The 8,424-nt window shown below is 36.9% G+C and overlaps 1 non-coding gene across 1 annotated transcript; it reads right to left on the bottom strand.

Moving 5' to 3' along the window:
* Window positions 1-7,903: 7,903 nt before the first annotated feature.
* On the bottom strand, window positions 7,904-8,011 carry LOC126654192 (small nucleolar RNA R71). Its single transcript, XR_007632448.1, has one exon. It is a non-coding gene; the product is annotated as a small nucleolar RNA R71 (small nucleolar RNA).
* Window positions 8,012-8,424: the final 413 nt, after the last annotated feature.

Consider the following 8,424-nt stretch of genomic DNA (forward strand, 5'->3'; position numbering starts at 1 on the left):
TTTTGATTACCGTTCATCGTTTTAGCTTGTATTATGGATTTTCTTCATCATTGTTTTGGGATTATTGTCGATTAAGGTACGATAACTATTAAGAGATTAATTATTATTGTTTCTTATTCAGCCATGAATTCTTATTACATTATTGTTGAACTTTCTTTGAATATGTGTAGCTAAACCTTTCATTAGGGATTATTAATGGGATTTATGTCTGTTTAAACGAATTGAATTTGTGGGTTATTGTTATTACTATGTTTTAACTATTGTTCTTAACGCTTGAATTTATTTGGCCAATTTATTCATTGTCCTGTGTTTTGGTTTTAGCTCGAGAGAGTAAAACTGGAATAGACCAACATAATTAAGAACGTAGGAGTTAATTGCGCGAGAGTGAATTGACGAGTACGTGTTCTTAGGGTTTACTTCATAAACATTAATTGATTAGTAATTTAGGTTAATCATTGTGCGAGAGTGAGTAATTAGCCTATTACTACTTTGTTATCTGTTTTTGCCTGCAATTGCTCGAGAGAGAATTTTAGGTGCTTACGATTAGCCTGAACCTTAGTAGAACAACCAAATCCATATTCCAATCTGATTAAACAGCATAATGAAAGTTAATAATCCCTGTTCTTCCCATCATTGTTAAAACCTTATTTTCATTACAGCTTTAGTTAATTTTATCCATAATTGTTATTTCAGTTTATTTAGTTTAATAACAACATTCAAATATATTTTTGGCTATTCGAATCGAGTTTCCTAACTGGTTGTCTTTAGAAGCTTTCTCTGTGGGTACGATATCCGGACTTCGCAGTCTGTATTACAAGTTGGCATACGTACGCTTGCGTATTTTTACCAACAAGTTTTTGGCGCCGTTGCCGGGGAAAGCGTATCTTTAACAACTAAGTTGGGATAGCTCGGCTTGATTTAGTTTTTTTATTTTCTTGTTTTACGCCGTGGGTATTTGTTGATTTATCTTCAGGTACCTTTTCCATGGTGCACTGTTTTTAAAGAAGTGTAATGGCTTGGAATCATAATTGCATTGTTTGTGGGAGTTTCTATCACACTGAGTCCGAATGTCCAATACTTTTTCCAGCTTCAAATGAAGATGTCAACTTTGTGGGCAGTCAATGTCAAGCTAATGATCCCTATTCCAACACGTACAATTTGGGGTGGGACAACCATCAAAAGTTTTGTTGGAACAACAATTGGGGGAACTTCCATACATATCAAGACCAATGTAACTCTAATTTCAACTTTGGCGATGAACTGGTGTATTCATATGAGACTGAACAACACCAGAGAGCTCTAGAAGAGTCACTTTCCCGCAAGATGGATATGCTACTTGATATGATGGAAAAGAGTGATGTTGAGTTCCAAAAGATGTCTAAGATTCAGTCTGAATCTATTCACAATCTTGAGGTACAATGTACTCAATTTTCTAGTGCTTTACAAGTTGAAAACCAAAACGGGTTACTGACAACAATGGAAGCTACTCCAAAAGAACAATGCATGGACATGGAGTTGGAGTTGGAAAGCGACAAGGCATTAGTGGAATGTCATTCCATAAAGGTGTCTGCAGAGGGCGAGAAAGAACAGTGTGAGGGTAGTAATCTTGAAGCTTCAGTTCCTGACCCACTTACTTTTTCCATGAGCTTCAATGAGGAAAGTGGGGAGGAATTTGGTATTACAGTACTCTATGAGGAAATCGACAAAACCTTTGATTACAAGGATCCATTCTTAGAAGGGTTTGATTCCGAGTATGATGGAAATAATATCAAACATATGAATATGCTTAACACTCCTCCTGTTCTTTATTACAGGGACAATGATTATTCTGTATTATCTGATCTATATTTGAAGGAGCCATCAAAGGAAAGGAGGGAGAAGATGCTACCAAGACGGCTTCCTCATGTTAGGTTGTATTATTAACAACCTTACACGAAGAGTCTAGCTTTGGACTCTAACTAAAGCGCGCTTGGGAGGCAATCCCAAGGGTATCTTTCCTTTCACCCTTTACACTTTTATGTTTCAGTTATGCTTTATTTTTTTTATTTCATTGCATTGGGGACAATGCATGAACTAGTGTGAGGGTGGGGAAAACATTATGTTTTATGTTTTTAGCTTAGTTTTTGTTTTTGGTTTTCGTTTTTTGTTCATGTTTGGTATGTAGGATGATTTGTGGCGAACCTCTTTATAGATGTTTTTGTATGTCTTTTGCTTAGCATGTCATGCCTTGCTTGTTTTGTTTGTCCTCTATATCATGCCTATGCCGTATTTCTTGCCAATGTCAGAATTTTGAAATTTTATTGTTTTTGTTCCCCCTATTTAATGAGTTAGTTAAGTTGTGTTTTTGTGATTGAACAACATGTTTAGAATGACAGTCAAATAACTGTGTCTTTTAGCCGACATGATCTAATAGGATTGAGAAGAAAATTTGTACTTCACAAATGCATAATTTATGTTGAAAGTCATTTTTTAGGGCATATGAACTTGGCAAGAACATTGTTGAACAACTGAATCTCTGAGCTTTTAAGCAGGATGTATAGAAAATCATAGAGTATTAACCCGATTTGTGAGAGGATTTTGAGCCATATCGAACATATTATTTTTATGTCTCATTTGTTGTGGTGTGAGTCAATGCATGTTAATTCTCTAGAATTTGCCATGTGTCCATAGTAAAATTGCATGATTGGTTGAATAAATTGAAAATGATAAATGGCACCTAAGATTACCCATTTCCTTAGACCACTTTAAATAGCCTACCCAATTTCCCCTAGATAACCCAAGTTGAGCCTTAGCCTTATTTTTTGTTACACCTATGTTTACACATTTTCCTTTTCTCATTTACCTCTTTCTACCCATTTGACTTGTCAAATTGAATAAGTATTAAAAGAACTAGTGTGAGGATGGTAAACATCCAAAGCTCGTGTTGTTAGTTGATTATCTCTTGTGCTATATGATTAGTATGCCTTGTGAAGTTAAGAAAAAGAAAGCGAGAAAAAGAGAAAAAAAAAACTTGTTGGTAAAAAAAAAAAAGTTGAGCTTAAAAGATAAAAATTATGAAAAACAAAAGTGTAAAGCTTGAGGCATGAAAAGTAAAGAAAAAGAGATTGAAAGTGTTTATGAGCTAAGAGTTTAAGTGTTAGTTTCTTTTGATATTTGTTTAGTTTGTCAAGTCACACTACCCATATTTGTTTATCTGTACCACACCTTTACCTAAACCCCGTTACAACCTGTGAAAAGCCCATTTTGATTCTTTTTATTTGATGTAATTAGCAGTGGAATTGTGGACTATTGGCAAACTTATGGTAGAATTGCATGTTTTGGCATGAGAGTTTTATTGATTACCCTTAAACACTTGTGTGTGAGAGAGTACCTTGTGAGACACATACTTCTTAGTTGCTATGCATGTTGTTTTTCCGCTCAGAGTTTGTTGTTCATCGTTGTTTTGAGATTGTTTAGACTGCCCTAGAGATTGAATTGATTTTTGAGCTATGCAAGAGTGAGTACATTTGAGTATTCTCGGTGTTATTATTTCATGTGTGAGCATTGGACATCGTTATTTGTTGTTTTTCTCTTTACGTTGTTCTTCTCTAAAGCATAATTTGATTGATTCATTACTTAGGGGGGGTGAAAGTGCTTTAATTTCTTATATTCTGACATGGTTGTGTGATTAGCATTTGGGCATTGTTCGTATTTGCTTGAGGACAAGCAAAAGGTAAGTGTGAGGGTATTTGATAGGAGTAGAAATACTCCTATATTATATGTGTTTTATATGTCATATATGTGCATTTGACGTTGGTTTTGAGCTTCTTTGTACTTATTTTTGTGTTTGAGCATTTCAGGCATAATGTGGAGTTTTTCATGATATTCAAGCCATTTGGAAGCCATTGGGATCATAATTGAAGCTTTGAGGAAAATTGTGCGAAAATCCGATGAAAATAGGCGCCGAGAGCACAAGTTTCTACTTGTGAAATTGACCCCTCTTCATTGATTGAAGATTTTGGAATACTTGGAGACTTCAATTGACTTTATGTTCTTCACAAGAAATAAATTAGACATCCTAAGCTTTCCATAGAATCAAGAATCGACTCATTCCGACGTTTCTACACCGAGTTATGACCTTTTGAAGTTGACAGTTGTGCAGCAGAAAAAGTGCACGAACGTGTAACCTAAAGTGCACGAACGTGTACTTTGGCCGAAGGGAAATTGAAGGCGAAACTGAAGAAAAAAGTGAAAAATTGGCTAAGTGCTGGGGTGCACGAACGTGTACCCATGGAGCACGAACGTGTACCCCCAGAATCAACAAAATGTGCACGAACGTGCACCAAAGTGCACGAACGTGAACTTGAGGTTCCTGCGACCTGTTTTGGACGAAAATGCCCCGAAACATTGCCAAACACCACCAAACTCGAGGGCACTTCTGGGTTTTCACTTAAACTCGACCTAAAGTCATTCTCTGAGCCAAAAGACATATAAAGACCGCATTAAGACATTGAAGGGGGGGTTCGCTTAATTCGCCACATTAGACATTAGTTTTACATTAGTTTAGTTTAGCTTTTGATTACCGTTCATCGTTTTAGCTTGTATTATGGATTTTCTTCATCATTGTTTTGGGATTATTGTCGATTAAGGTACGATAACTATTAAGAGATTAATTATTATTGTTTCTTATTCAGCCATGAATTCTTATTACATTATTGTTGAACTTTCTTTGAATATGTGTAGCTAAACCTTTCATTAGGGATTATTAATGGGATTTATGTCTGTTTAAACGAATTGAATTTGTGGGTTATTGTTATTACTATGTTTTAACTATTGTTCTTAACGCTTGAATTTATTTGGCCAATTTATTCATTGTCCTGTGTTTTGGTTTTAGCTCGAGAGAGTAAAACTGGAATAGACCAACATAATTAAGAACGTAGGAGTTAATTGCGCGAGAGTGAATTGACGAGTACGTGTTCTTAGGGTTTACTTCATAAACATTAATTGATTAGTAATTTAGGTTAATCATTGTGCGAGAGTGAGTAATTAGCCTATTACTACTTTGTTATCTGTTTTTGCCTGCAATTGCTCGAGAGAGAATTTTAGGTGCTTACGATTAGCCTGAACCTTAGTAGAACAACCAAATCCATATTCCAATCTGATTAAACAGCATAATGAAAGTTAATAATCCCTGTTCTTCCCATCATTGTTAAAACCTTATTTTCATTACAGCTTTAGTTAATTTTATCCATAATTGTTATTTCAGTTTATTTAGTTTAATAACAACATTCAAATATATTTTTGGCTATTCGAATCGAGTTTCCTAACTGGTTGTCTTTAGAAGCTTTCTCTGTGGGTACGATATCCGGACTTCGCAGTCTGTATTACAAGTTGGCATACGTACGCTTGCGTATTTTTACCAACAATGACTATGACCCAGCATTATCTGATACATGATAGAAATACAGGATTAGATGCATGTTCAGGATTATTTGTTATATGCTCACATGCCACTCCAGATTGAGTTATATGCGCATCTCACATGATTTTCAACTTCCGGACTTGTTTATGTTCCAACATATTATCTTGTGGACTTCATGTATGATTAATATGTGATAGGAGTAGAATACTCCTAGTATTTAGATAGTTTTCGCATCGCTTTATTGCGTTTTGACATGTGTTTTTAGGTGTTTCGATACCTTATTATGTGTGTTGGCGTTTCAGGTGATTTGGAGTGTTTGCGGAACTATTTGGGCTAAAAAGAGTGAAGAATTAAAGAAATATCAAAGTCGGAAGCTAAAGCAAAGAGTTAAAGAGAAATCAAGTTTTTAAAGCATGTCTTGGAAGAGAAGTTCATGAGCGAAAGAGAAACTGAGAAGCAAAAGAAACATGTGTAATTTAACACATGTCTCGACCAAGACATGGTGCTTCTCGACCAAGACATGAAGGACCATTTTGCACGAAGGGTCATCAAAGGAGCTTCTCGACCAAGACATGGGTAAAAAGCTGAAGACGAAATTTGTGTGAAGAAAGAGCTTTAGGTGGCCCACTTCCCTTTTTAGCCCAACAACTCTTGTACTAGGGTGTTATTATTTCCCTTTTTATCCAGACTATATAAGACACTTTATATTTTAGGTTAAGGATCATTCACTGTTGTAGACAACAATTTTGAATCAATCAATTTCATTCTTTTTGCTCTCTATTTTAAGATAGAATCTATATAGTTCTTGATGTTCATCAATTATTTTCCAGATTTTGCTATATTGGGAAACTTATTAAATATAAGTATTGATCTTTTAATTCAAGCTTCATTATCGTGTTCATGTGTTTAAAGTTCAATTATTACTCCAAGGTATTTATTCTTTACTTTATGCCTAATCTTTACTATTGCTTAATTAGTTATGCCATGATGATGATTAGTAGCTAAACCCCTAGTTTGGGGGTTGTTATGATTGCCATGATTGATTAGATAGGTGAGTAGGGTGAGGGTTTATGGGTGACGTTGGTTGTTGTGCTTCTTGAGCTTAATGCTTAGAATAGGTTGGCCTCTTATTCTTTGCTATGTGGTTTAATTAGGAGAACGAGAGTTAACTAATTAGACTATACCTAGGGGAGTACATGCTTTAGACCTAGATGCATTAGCATGATCTAGGACTATTTTGGTTGTGGAGTTTGCTTGATTAGTTGGCTTTATTAACTCTCTTGAAATCTATGAGCACGAGAGTGGATTAGATTTCGGGATTGTTAATCAAGTTTCGACTCTTTCAATTCCGGCTCGAGAGAGCGGAATTGGTTCCGTAGAATAGCTTGACCCGACCTAAGTTCCCATCACCTTAACCCAAACTACTTAGATATGACTTTGGCATGACTAGCAACCTCTAAACGCTTTACCCTTTTGTTTAAATCGCGTGTTAATTAGTTGATTGTTGATTAATTGTTTTAGTTAAGTAGCGTGTTTAAGTAATAGTTGTTTGCAAGTTTTTTTTACGTGAAAATTCAACCATTTGTATTTCCGCTAGACGAATTGAATCGTAACCAAATTTCATTCTCATCAATTGCTCCTAACACACTCTCCGTGGGATCGACATCCGACTTCCGGATTTCTACAAGTTGGGTTAATTCTCAACAAGTTTTTGGCGCCGTTGCCGGGGAGTGACGAGTGTTTATTGATTGATTGAAATTAGTTATTGTTCGGTCGAGTTAGCTTTATTTTCTGTTTTTATCACTTTTGTTGTTTTTGCTTCTTTCCGGATTTACGCGTGGTTTGTTTGTTGTTGTTTGTGTAGGAGATCGACTATAGTGTATGCACAATACACGAAGGGCCAATCTTCCGCTAGAACCGTTCCAAGACAACCTCGGGAGATTTGAAAGAAGTGTGAGAGGGGAGAATCGTAGACCCGTTATCATGGAACATAGGGAAGATAATTATGAGGAGGAGCAATATCACCCTCAAAACGATGGAGTGAGGCAACATCCGCCTCCTCCACTCGATGAGAGAAATCGGCAAGAGCAACAAGGGGACAATCACCCTCAAGTTCAAGGCCATCAAGCACAAAGACAAACTTTGGGGGATTTCTTCCTCCCGGATGTGGATAATGCTACCTATGGGTGCTTTGCAAGACCGGTCACCGCGGCTACTTTTGAGATCAAGCCTAGCACGATTCAACTCCTAGAGAATCGGTGCCAATTCTTTGGGTTAGCAAGTGAGGATCCGAATGAACACATGGCCAAGTTCTTGGGAGTGTTGGACACATTCAAGCTCCATAATGTCACCTCCGATCAAATCAAGCTTCGGATGTTTCCATTCTCACTAAGAGATAAGGCAAGCTTGTGGCTTCGGTCATTACCTAATGCATCAATCCACAATTGGCGGGATCTTGCTCAAGCTTTCCTTCACAAGTACTTTCCGATGGGGAGAACCGCAAAGTTGACAAAGGACATCATTGATTATTACCAATATGAAGGGGAATCTCTCTATGAAACTTGGGAGAGGTTCAAGGATCCCCAAAGGCACGTACCTCATCATCGACTTGTAAGGGAGCATGTGCTTCAAATATTTTATAATGGTTTGGGTGAGATCACAAGATCTACCATTGATTCGGCCGCGGGAGGTTCTTTGATGCAAAAGACGCTTGATGAGGCTAATGAGTTGATTGAAAAATTGGCTATGGTGAGTAGCACTTGGTCCTCGGAGAGGAGAAGACCACCGGCTCAAAAGGCATTGATGACACTTGACCAATCCAAGGAGTTTGAAGCGATGAAAGCCATGAATGCCTCTTTACAAAGTCAAGTTGATGCCTTGAAGAAGCAAGTGGGTTCACGGAATGCTCCGGTTGCATATGTTCAAGTAGGTTGTGAGCATTGTGGGGATTTCAATCATGGAAGTAGTGAGTGCTATGCTACGGGTCAAGCGTGGAGTGAACAAGTGAATTATGTGGGAGGTAA

This window comes from Mercurialis annua, linkage group LG6, assembly GCF_937616625.2.
Source record: "Mercurialis annua linkage group LG6, ddMerAnnu1.2, whole genome shotgun sequence".
NCBI classification, from domain to species: domain Eukaryota; kingdom Viridiplantae; phylum Streptophyta; class Magnoliopsida; order Malpighiales; family Euphorbiaceae; genus Mercurialis; species Mercurialis annua.